The sequence below is a fragment of the Arachis hypogaea genome, chromosome 14, assembly GCF_003086295.3.
Source record: "Arachis hypogaea cultivar Tifrunner chromosome 14, arahy.Tifrunner.gnm2.J5K5, whole genome shotgun sequence".
NCBI lineage: Eukaryota > Viridiplantae > Streptophyta > Magnoliopsida > Fabales > Fabaceae > Arachis > Arachis hypogaea.
This window is the reverse complement of record NC_092049.1, coordinates 95,182,981-95,195,521: the sequence shown is the minus strand read 5'-3', so window position 1 is coordinate 95,195,521 and position 12,541 is coordinate 95,182,981. Positions and strand designations below refer to the sequence as shown.

The window sequence follows — 12,541 nt, the reverse complement described above, 5'->3', positions numbered from 1 at the left end:
ATGTAGTAAAGGCAATTCAAGGACAAAGATAGATCTTCATAAACAATCAGCCTCAGGACATAGCCACTCAGAAGAAAATAAAGATTGTCATAAACAATCATATTCTTGTTCAAAAAATTTTTATACAAAGAAATCAATTCTGATATTCCGCAGTTCATGTGAAGTTTATAGTACCATACCACTCTCAACTCTCCACAAGTATTATCTATAGGAGTAGAACAAATTTTTTATATATATCATAGCACCGCCTATATTTTCTACCTACAATAATATTTTCTTATAAATTCTATATCGATTGTTTTATATTTCTATAGCTATATATAACCAAATTGTCATTCACTTTATTGTAACACAGGTATGTTAAGTATGGTCCAGTCGAAGTTAAAATTTTTGTCATGTTGTGTTCGGTGAATTACCATAAGCATCCCTCGAGTTTTGTTTAAAATACCAATTTGGTAATTATATTGTAGTAGCTGCTGAGCAATAAGGACAGAGTTAAAAAGTTGTTGAAGCTGAGTCTAGTGCAGTAGGGTATAAACGGCTCCACTTAAACATCATGGGCTAAGGAAATGGACCTAGTGAGGTGGTGCACGAAATTGTGATCCTTAACAACGGCGCCAAAAACTTGGTGCTCGGAACGTAATTCACACACTTTGTCACAACTTCGCACAACTAACCAGCAAGTGCACTGGGTCGTCCAAGTAATAAACCTTACGTGAGTAAGGGTCGATCCCACGGAGATTGTCGGCTTGAAGCAAGCTATGGTCACCTTGTAAATCTCAGTTCGACGGATTCAATTGGTTATAAAGTTTTAATAATTAAAAGATAAATAAAACGTAAAATGGGATAGAGATACTTATGTAATTCATTGGTGAAAATTTCAGATAAGCGTATAGAGATGCTTTCGTTCCTCCTGGACCTCTGCTTTCCTGCTGTCTTCATCCAATCATTCCCACTCCTTTCTATGGCAAACTTTGTGTAGGGCATCACCGTTGTCAATGGCTACTTCCCATCCTTTCAGTGAAAATGGTCCAAGATGCGCTGTCACCGCACGGCTATTCATCTGTCAGTTCTCGATCATACTGGAATAGGATACAGTAATCCTTTTGCGTCTGTCACTACGCCCAGCACTCGCGAGTTTGAAGCTCGTCACAGCCATCCCTTCCCGGATCCTACTCAGAATACCACAGAAGGCTAAGAGATACACATTCAAGCTTGTTTGCATGTAGAACAGAAGTGTTTGTCAGGCACGCGTTCATAAGTGAGAATGATGATGAGCGTCACATAATCATCACATTCATCATGTTCTTGTGTGCGAATGAATATCTTAGAGAAGAAATAGGCTTGAATTGAATAGAAAAACAGTAGTACTTTGCATTAATTCATGAGGAATAGTAGAGCTCCACACCTTAATCTATGGTGTATAGAAACTCTACCGTTGAAAATACATAAGTGATAATGGTCCAGGTATGGCTGAATGGCCAGCCTCCCAAAGAGGGTTCAATCATCAAAACATGATCAAAAGATATAAATACAATAGTAAAAAGTCCTATTTATACTAAACTAGTTACTAGGGTTTACAGAGATAAGTAAATGATGCAGAAATCCACTTCTAGGCCCACTTGGTGTGTGCTTGGGATGAGCATTGAAGCTTTCACGTGTAGAGGTCTTCCTTGGAGTTAAACGCCAGTTTGTAACCTGTTTCTGGCATTTAACTCTGCTTTGCAACCTGTTTCTGACATTTAACTCCAGAATAAGGCAGAGAGCTGGTGTTGAACGCCTGTTTCTGTCATATAAACTCGTGTAAAGTATAGACTATTATATATTGCTGAAAATCCCTGGATGTCTACTTTCCAACGCAATTGAGAGTGCGCCATTTGGACTTCTGTAGCTCCAGAAAATCCACTTTGAGTGCAGGGAGGTCAGAATCCAACAGCATCTGCAGTCCTTCTTCAACCTCTGAATTTGATTTTTGCTCAAGTCCCTCAATTTCAGCCAGAAATTACCTGAAATCACAGAAAAACAAACAAACTCATAGTGAAGTCCAGAAATGTGATTTTTATTTAAAAACTAATAAGAATATATTAAAAACTAACTAAATCATACTAAAAACTATGTAAAAACAATGCCAAAATGCGTATAAATTATCCGCTCATCACAACACCAAACTTAAATTGTTGCTTGTCCCCAAGTAACTGAAAATCAAATAGGATAAAAAGAAGAGAATATACTATAAATTCCAAATATCAATGAAACTTAGCTCCAATTAGATGAGCGGGACTGGTAGCTTTTTGCCTCTTGAATAGTTTTGGCATCTCACTTTATCTATTGAAGTTCAGAATGATTAGCATCTATAGGAACTTAGATTTTAGATAGTGTTATTGATTCTTCTAGTTCAGTATGTTGATTCTTGAACACAGCTACTTTATGAGTCTTGGCCGTGGCCCTAAGCACTTTGTTTTCCAGTATTACCACCGAATACATAAATGCCACAGACACATAACTGGGTGAACCTTTTCAGATTGTGACTCAGCTTTGCTAAAGTCCCCAATTAGAGGTGTCTAGGGTTCTTAAGCACACTCTTTTTTTGCTTTGGACCTTGACTTTAACCGCTCAGTCTCAAGTTTTCGCTTGACACCTTCACGCCACAAGCACATGGTTAGGGACAGCTTGGTTTAGCCGCTTAGGCCAAGATTTTATTCCTTTAGGCCCTCCTATCCACTGATGCTCAAAGCCTTGGATCCTTTCTATTACTCTTGCCTTTTGGTTTTAAGGGCTATTGGCTTTTTGCTCTTGCCTTTTGGTTTAAAGAGCTTTTGGCTTTTTCTGCTTGGTTTTTCTTTTTCTTTCTTTTTTTTCGCAATTTTTCTTTTCTCTTCTCTTTTTTTTCACAAGCTTTTGTATTCACTGCTTTTTCTTGCTTCAAGAATCAATTTTATGATTTTTTAAATTATCAATAACATTTCTCCTTTTTCATCATTCTTTCAAGAGCCAACATATTTAACATTCATAAACAACAAATTCAAAAGATATATACACTGTTCAAGCATTCATTCAGAAAACAAAAAGTATTGTCACCAAATCAAAATAATTAAACTAATTTCAAGGATGAATTCAAAACCATGTACTTCTTGTTCTTTTGTTTTTAGAATAGTTTTCATTTAAGAGAGGTGATGGATTCATAGGACATTCATAGCTTTAAGACATAGACACTTAAACACTAATGATCATATAGTAAAGACACAAACATAAATAAAACATAAGGCTCAAAAACTGAAAAACAGAAAAATAAGAACAAGGAGATTAAGGAACGAGTCCACCTTAGTGAGGGTGGCATCTTCCTCTTCTTGAAGAACCAATGGTGCTCTTGAGCTCCTCTATGTCTCTTCCTTGCCTTTGTTGCTTCATCCCTAGTGATTTTGGTGCTCCTATCCTAGGTTCCTCCCAATAGTTGTGTGGAGGAAAATGTATCCCTTGAGGTATCTCAGGGATTTCTTGGTGAGGGAATTCCTCATGCTCTTGTTGAGGTCCATGAGTGGGCTCTCTTGTTGTGCAGTCAAATGCTCTATTACTGAGCTATGGACCCTTGAGATGAATCTCTCCATCTCCCATGACTCGGAGGTGGAAGCTTTTGTCTTCCCTTTTCTCTTTCTAGAGGTTTCTCCGGCCTTAGGTGCCATAAATGGTTATGGAAAAATAAAAAGCAATGCTTTTACCACACCAAACTTAAAAGGTTTGCTCGTCCTCAAGCAAAAGAAGAAAGAAAGAAGGGAAAGAGGAAGAAAATGGAGGAGATGGAAAGGGTGAGTGGTTCGGCTAAGGGGGAATTAGGTGGTTATGATGTGTGAAAAGGAAAGAGTGATGGTTTGAATTTGAGTGGGTGGGTGTAGGTGGGTTGTATGATGGTTTTAGAGGAGTAATGGAAGTGATTGGTGGAGGTTATTTTAGGGAAGAGTGTTATGGAAAGGTGTGAAGAAGAGAGAAGAAGAGGTGGGGTCGGTGGGGATCCTGTGGGGTCCACAGATCCAGAGGGGTCAAGGACTTAGCATCCCTACTCCATTTAGGCGTGCAAAAACGCCCTTAGAGTGTAATCCTGGCGTTTAACGCCAGACTGCTGCTTGTTTCTGGCATTAAATGCCAACTCCATGCTCTATTCTGGCGTTAAACGCCAGTCTGGTGCTTGTTTCTGGCGTTTAATGCCAGCTTGATGCTTCTTTCTGGCATTAAATGCGAGTTTGATACTTCTTACTGGCGTTTAAATGCCAGTAAGTTCTTCCTCCAGGGTGAGCTATTTTTAAAGCTGTTTTTCATTTTGTTTTTGATTTTTCAGTAGTTTTTGTGACTCCACATGATCATCAACCTACAAGAAACATAAAATAACAATAGAAAATAAATAGATATAATTAAATAACATTGGATTGCCTCCCAACAAACGCTTCTTTAATGTCAATAGCTTGACAGTGAGCTCTCATGGAGCCTCACAGATATTCAGAGCATTGTTGAGACCTCCCAACACCAAACTTAGAGTTTGAATGTGGGGGTTCAACACCAAACTTAGAGTTTAGTTGTGGCCTCCCAATACCAAACTTAGAGTTTGACTGTGGGGGCTTTGGTTGACTCTACAGTGAGAGAAGCTTTTCATGCTTCCTCTCCATGGTTACAAAAGGAGAACTTTGAGTTTTAAATACAAGGTAATCCTTATTTAGTTGCAGGACCAACTCTCCTCTGTCCACATCAATCACAGCTCTTGTTGTGGCTAGGAAGGGTCTTCCAAGGATGATGGATTCATCCTCATCCTTCCCAGTGTCTAGGATTATGAAATCAGCAGGGATGTAAAGGCCTTCAACCTTTACTAACACGTCCTCTACTTTTCATAAGCCTGTTTTCTTGAATTGTCTACCATCTCTAGTGAGATTCTGGCAGCTTGCACCTCAAAGATCCCAAGTTTCTCCATTACAGAGAGTGGCATTAAGTTTATTCCTGACCCCAGGTCACACAGAGCCTTCTCAAAGGTCATGGTGCCTATGTTACAGGGAATTAGGAATTTACCAGGATCCTGTTTCTTTTGAGGTAGAGTTTGCTGAACCAAGGCATTTAGTTCCTTTATGAGCAATGGAGGTTCATCCTCCCAAGTCTCATTACCAAATAATTTGGCATTCAGCTTCATGATTGCTCCTAAATACTGAGCAACTTGCTCTTCAGCAATGTCTTCATCTTCTTCAGAAGATGAATAGTCATCAGAGCTCATGAATGGTAAAAGGAGGTTCAATGGAATCTCTATGGTCTCTAGATGAGCCTCAGATTCCTTTGGCTCCTCAAAGGGAAACTCCTTATTGGTCACTGAACGTCCCAGGAGGTCTTCCTCACTAGGATCCACGTCCCCTTCCTCCCTTGTAGGTTCGACCATGATGGTCAAATCAATGGTCTTGCACTCTCTTTTTGGATTTTCTTCTGTATTGCTTGGGAGAGTACTAGGATGAGTTTCAGTGACCTTTTTACTCAGCTGGCCCACTTGTGCCTCCAAATTTCTAATGCAGGACCTTGTTTCATTCATGTAACTTCGAGTGGCCTTATATAGATCAGAGACTATATTTGCTAAGCTAGATGGATTCTGCTCAGAATTCTCTGTCTGTTGCTGAGTGGATGATGGAAAAGGCTTGCTATTGCTAAACATGTTTCTTCCACCATTATTAAAGCCTGGTTGAGGCTTTTGTTGATCCTTCCATGAGAAATTTGGATGATTTCTCCATGAGGGATTATAGGTATTTCCATAGGGTTCCCCCATGTAATTCACCTCTGCTATTGCAGGGTTCTCAGGATCATAAGCTTCTTCTTCAGAAGATGCCTCTTGAGTACTATTGGATGCAGCTTGCAATCCATTCAGACTTTGAGAAATCATATTGACTTGCTGAGTTAATATTTTATTCTGAGCCAATATGGCATTCAGAGTATCAATTTCAAGAACTCCCTTCCTCTGAGGCGTCCCATTACTCACAAGATTCCTTTCAGAAGTGTACATGAACTGGTTATTTGCAACCATGTCAATGAGTTTCTGAGCTTCTGCAGGCGTTTTCTTTAGGTGAATGGATCCACCTGAAGAATGGTCCAATGACATCTTAGATAATTCAGACAGACCATCATAGAATATATCCAGGATGGTCCATTCTGAAAGCATGTCAGAAGGACACTTTTTGGTCAGTTCCTTGTATCTCTCCCAAGCTTCATAGAGGGATTCACCTTCTTTCTATTTGAAGGTTTGAACATCCACTCTAAGCTTGCTAAGCTTTTGAGGAGGAAAGAACTTGGCTAAGAAAGCCGTGACCAGCTTATCCCAGGAGTTCAGGCTATCTTTAGGTTGAGAGTCCAACCATATTCTAGCTCTGTCTCTTACAGCAAATGGGAAAAGCATGAGCCTGTAGACCTCGGGATCAACCCCATTGGTCTTAACAGTATCACAGATTTGCAAGAATTCAGTTAAGAACTGAAAAGGATCTTCTGATGGAAGTCCATGAAACTTGCAATTCTGTTGCATCAGAGAAACTAATTGAGGCTTTACCTCAAAATTGTTTTCTCCAATCGCAGGAAGTGAGATGCTTCTTCCATAGAAGTTGGAAGATGGTGCAATAAAGTCACCAAGCATCTTCCTTGCATCTCCACCATTGTTATTATTTTCAGTCATGTCTCCTTCTTTTTCGACAATTTCTGTCAGGTTTTCTCCAGAGAGTTGTGCTTTAGCTTCCCTTAGCTTCCTCTTCAGAGTCCTTTCAGGTTCAGGGTCAGCTTCAACAAGAATATTTTTATCCTTGTTCCTGCACATATGAAAAAGAAGAGAACAGAAAAGAAAATATGGAATCCTCTATGTCACAGTATAGAGATTCCTTTATGTGAGTAGAAAAAAAGGAGAATAGAAGAAGGAGAAGAGAAAGATTCGAAAATTAATTAAAATAAAAATATTTTTGTTTTTATTTTAAATATTAATTAGAATTCAAAAATAAAAAAATAAAAATAAAATTAGATTAAAATTTAAAACAATTAGTTAATTAAAAAATTTTGAAAAAGGGGGAAGGAGTTTTCGAAAATTAGAGAGAGAAAATTAGTTAGGTGGTTTTGAAAAAGATATGATTGAAATAGAAAATTTTTAAAATCAAACAGAAAGTCAGGTAGTTAATTGAGAAAAAGATTTGAAAATCAAATTTGAAAAGATAGGAAGTTAGAAAAAATTTTGAAAATTGATTTTTGAAAAAGATATGATTGAAATGATTGAAATTATTTTGAAAAAGATTTGATTGAGAAGATATGATTGCAATTTATTTAAAAAAAAATATGATTGAAAAGATATGATTGAAGAAGAAATTAAAAAGATTTGATTTTGAAAAAGATTTTGAAATTAGCAATAAAAAAGATATGATTGAAAATTAAAAAGATATGATTTTGAAAATTAAAGTTGATTACTTGACTAACAAGGAACAAAAAGATATGATTTTAAAATTTAAAGATTGAACCTTTCTTAATAGGCAAGTAACAACTTGAAATTTTTGAATCTAAAAATTAAATGTTAGTGAGATTTTCGAAAATATGAAGTAAGAATAGGAAAAAGATTTTGAAAATCAAATTTTAAAAAAAAATTCGAAAATATATAAAAATAAATGAAAAAGATTTGATTTTTGAAAAAGATTTGAAAAGATAGAATTTTGAAATTGAAATTTATGAGTAAAACAAGGAAAGATATATTTTTTATTTTTGAATTTTTAATGATGAAAGAGAAAAACATCAAAAAGACTCAAAACATAGAAATTATGAATCAAAACAACTAATGCATGCAAGAACACTTTGAATGTCAAGATGAACACCAAGAACACTTTAAAGATCAAGATGAACATCAAGACTTATTTTTGAAAATTTTTAAGAAAAGAAAAATATGCAAGACACCAAACTTAGAAATTTTCAAACTTTAGACACTAACAAATTGAAAATACATATGAAAAACAAAAAAAGACACAAAACAAGAAAAATTAAAGATCAAACAAAGAAAATTATCAAGAACAACTTGAAGATCATGAAGAACACATACATAAATTTTCGAAAATTTTAAGAAGAATTAAAAAGATGCAATTGACATCAGACTTACAAATTGACACTAGACTCAAACAAGAAACATAAAATTTTTTTGGTTTTTATGATTTTATAAGAATTTTTTTGGTCTTTTCAAAAATTATTTTGAGAAGAATGAGAAAGAAGAAAAAAAATTTTTTTTGTATTTTTCAAAAATAAGAAATAAAAAAACTTAAAATTAAAATAAAATTACCTAATCTGAGCAACAAGATGAACCGTCAGTTGTCCAAACTCGAACAATCCCCGGCAACGGCGCCAAAAACTTGGTGCACGAAATTGTGATCCTTAACAGCGGTGCCAAAAACTTGGTGCTCAGAACGTAATTCACACACTTTGTCACAACTTTGTACAACTAACCAGCAAGTGCACTGGGTCGTCCAAGTAATAAACCTTATGTGAGTAAGGGTCGATCCCACGGAGATTGTCGGCTTGAAGCAAGCTATGGTCACCTTGTAAATCTCAATCAGGTGGATTCAATTGGTCATAGAGTTTTAATAATTAAAAGATAAATAAAACGTAAAATGGGATAGAGATACTTATGTAATTCATTGGTGAAAATTTCAGATAAGCGTATAGAAATGCTTTTGTTCCTCCTGAACCTCTGCTTTCCTGCTGTCTTCATCCAATCATTCCCACTCCTTTCTATGGCAAGCTTTGTGTAGGGCATCACCGTTGTCAATGGCTACTTCTCATCCTCTCAGTGAAAATGGTCCAAGATGCGCTGTCACCGCACGGCTATTCACTACGCCCAGCACTCGCGAGTTTGAAGCTCGTCACAGCCATCCCTTCCCGGATCCTACTCGGAATACCACAGACAAGGTTTAGACTTTCCGGACCTCAAGAATGGCCGCCAATAGTTCTAGCCTATACCATGAAGACTCTGATCTCACGATCAGAAGGCTAAGAGATACACATTCAAGCTTGTTTGCATGTAGAACGGAAGTGTTTGTCAGGCTCGCGTTCATAAGTAAGAATGATGATGAGCGTCACATAATTATCACATTCATCATGTTCTTGTGTGCAAATGAATATCTTAGAGAAGAAATAGGCTTGAATTGAATAAAAAAACAGTAGTACTTTGCATTAATTCATGAGGAACAGTAGAGCTCCACACCTTAATCTATGGTGTGTAGAAACTCTACCGTTGAAAATACATAAGTGATAATGGTCTAGGCATGGCCGAATAGCCAGCCTCCTAAAGAGGGTTCAATCATCAAAACATGATCAAAAGATGTAAATACAATGGTAAAAAGTCCTATTTATACTAAACTAGTTACTAGGGTTTACAAAGATAAGTAAATGATGCAGAAATCCACTTTCGGGCCCACTTGGTGTGTGCTTGGGCTGAGCATTGAAGCTTTCACGTGTAGAGGTCTTCCTTGGAGTTTAACGCCAGTTTGTTACCTGTTTCTGGCGTTTAACTCTGCTTTGCAACTTGTTTCTGGCGTTTAACTCCAGAATAGGGCAGAGAGCTGGCGTTGAACGCCTGTTTGCGTCATCTAAACTCGTGCAAAGTATGGACTATTATATATTGCTGGAAAGCCCTGGATGTCTACTTTCCAACGCAATTGAGAGCGTGCCATTTGAACTCCTGTAGCTCCAGAAAATCTACTTTGAGTGCAGGGAGGTCAGAATCCAACAGCATCTGCAGTCCTTCTTCAGCCTCTGAATCTGATTTTTGCTCAAGTCCCTCAATTTCAGTCAGAAATTATCTGAAATCACAGAAAAATACACAAACTCAGAGTGAAATCCAGAAATGTGATTTTTATTTAAAAACTAATAAGAATATATTAAAAACTAATTAAATCATACTAAAAACTATGTAAAAACAATGCCAAAAAACATATAAATTATCCGCTCTTCATGAGGCTATGAATAATACAACCCAATCATGCAAGGAAGCTCCACTTGGCATAACTGTAATTCTTTATATATGTGTATTTTTTAACATTGATAGTAATGATTGATGAATATTATTAAATATTAAAATTACACATATTATTATTTTTAATAAAATTCTCAAGTCATTATGTATACAATAATAGAGTCGTGCTAAATTAATTTATTTCAAATCATATTTATGAAATAGAAAAGGTTTTAAATACTAATATTTTTTAAAAAATTATAATATGTACAGGAAAGCAAACTCAATTTAATTTTAAAATTTTATATTTTTATTAAAAAGTATAAATAATATTAAGTAAGAAAAAAACTAAAATTATCCAAAATGTATTCTTAAAGTTAATTATGAAAAATAACAAGTGAATGATATCTCAAAGCATGTGAAAAAATAAACCTATTAAATATTAACATATAGAAAGTGCCAGTAAACATGAAACAAGAAAAGGAAATAAAATATAAAAGTACAATTTTTGTTTGAAAAATACAAGAATTTCAGTTATAAAATATAGAATTTATTTTGAATTGTATAATTGTTTGTTGTAACAAGAAAGAAAATCACAAAAATTTCGTTGCATAACACAAAAAGTTATTTTGAATAGTTTAAATTTTTTAATTTTTTTTATCTTTTTTTTTCTTCTTTTTTTGTTTTATTATTGACATAAAATAATTTATGTGTCTTCATATATTTCTCTTAAAAAATAATAAATTTCATTCAAACAAATTACTTTTTAAGTTAAATTATACAAAGATATAATAAAAAATAATACAGTAAATATACAAAAATTTTATTTCAAAATTATAGAAATCATCTTGAATTGTACAAATTTTTAATGAGAAGTAAAAGAAGGAGAAGAGGGATGAAAAAGAAAAAGCAAGACACTTATGTGTATTTAGGTATCTAACTAATACAGCTTGGTTGAAAATGCCCTTTGTCTCTAAAATGACCAAAATATTCTCCTGAACACGTATTATCCTCTCCCTCTTCAAAAAGATTCGTCCTTGAATCTATATATATCAAAAAGGGAAAAATTAGAGATACTAAATACAATTGGACTATCATACCTACCAAGAAAATTATTCTTCCTGAAATTGTCCTTGATAATCCCCAACACTTGGAATGGGCCATCTTCTCTAGCAACAAGTTTTATTTTTTTCTGAATTAAAAGATCCGCTTCTCTCCAAGAAATCCAAACCCAATCTCTGGGTTCAAATACCATGGTTTATGGCTTTTCTCTACCCACTAAATTGTGACTATGTCCCTCATGTGTGAAAGTTCAATCTTTTCAACCCTACTTTCATCATCTAAAGTAGCACCATCACTCAAAGGCAAAAATAATAATTTCAAAATAATCAAAGAATGAAAAACATTCAGAGATTCACAAGGATAACAACCAACAGAGTTATAAATAGCAGAGTTATGAGGACACTCAATGTCTGCATAAAATTATCCAAAACAGGCATAACATGCAAGATATGCTCATCCAAACAACTAGCATAAATTAGCACATAAACAAACTCTTTGGGAAACAACTCACTAATGTATGTGGAATCTTTAATATTTTAATTTGCAATTAAAAATATCAACATATTAAATCTATCCACTAAAGAATTAATGATATATGTATGTTTTCTAACCCTATGCAAACCAAGTTAAAAGATTCATAGAAATATCAATCCACATATGAGTAGGAATAAACAAAAGAATGCACAACATAATCAAGAATGCTTGAGATTTAACTTTATTACATGCAATAAACTTATAATAAATTCTATCTATACTCCTATGTCCATAAGGCTAACAAAAGCATATAGATAACATATCTGAGATTCTTTTTATTTCACAAGCAACAGATATAGAACAAAAATCAGATTTAGTTGCCAAAGATTCTTCATATATATAATTAAATACTAAGAATCTAGGAGTAAGAGTTGTGATTAAATCATACCTTATGGACAATTCATTAGCAATCATGTTCTCATTAACTTGTCTAAAGTGTGGAATTAATTGTCTTTCTTTTTTTCTATCCATATTAATGCCTCCATAATTGACTAGTGAATCTGCGAAATCTTGAAAAGTTGACATATAAACATTAGGAATTTCATGATTAGATATATGAGAAATTAATGATTTTGTAGAATTCAATGATACTAATGCACTCTTGTCTAAACTAAAAATTTCTACATCTCACAACTATGTTTATGGCTCTCGATTTCTTTTTCACTCATTGACTCCTTTCACTCAATATTCTCGTCTTTTCTCTCAAAACCCTTGCTTTCAATTAAATATTAATTTTTTTTACTCAAACACTCACTCTCTTTCTCATTTTCTTTTCTCTCATGTTTGTCAAATTACTCACAAATTTTGCACTTTTGGATCCTCCAAGTACACATCTTCCTCTACATCATACTTAACATGTTCTTTTATCACTAGCTTTGAAGAAGCATGAGAGATAGGCTTAGAAAAACTCTTCTTCTTATATATGTTGATTTATAATATTCTTCTTCATGTGCTCCAACTCAATGGCAA

General features: G+C 34.7%; 1 non-coding gene across 1 annotated transcript; it reads left to right on the top strand.

The window, feature by feature from the left end:
- Positions 1-6,169: 6,169 nt before the first annotated feature.
- Positions 6,170-6,277, top strand: LOC112746562 (small nucleolar RNA R71). The gene has a single exon (XR_003174441.1). It is a non-coding gene; the product is annotated as a small nucleolar RNA R71 (small nucleolar RNA).
- Positions 6,278-12,541: the final 6,264 nt, after the last annotated feature.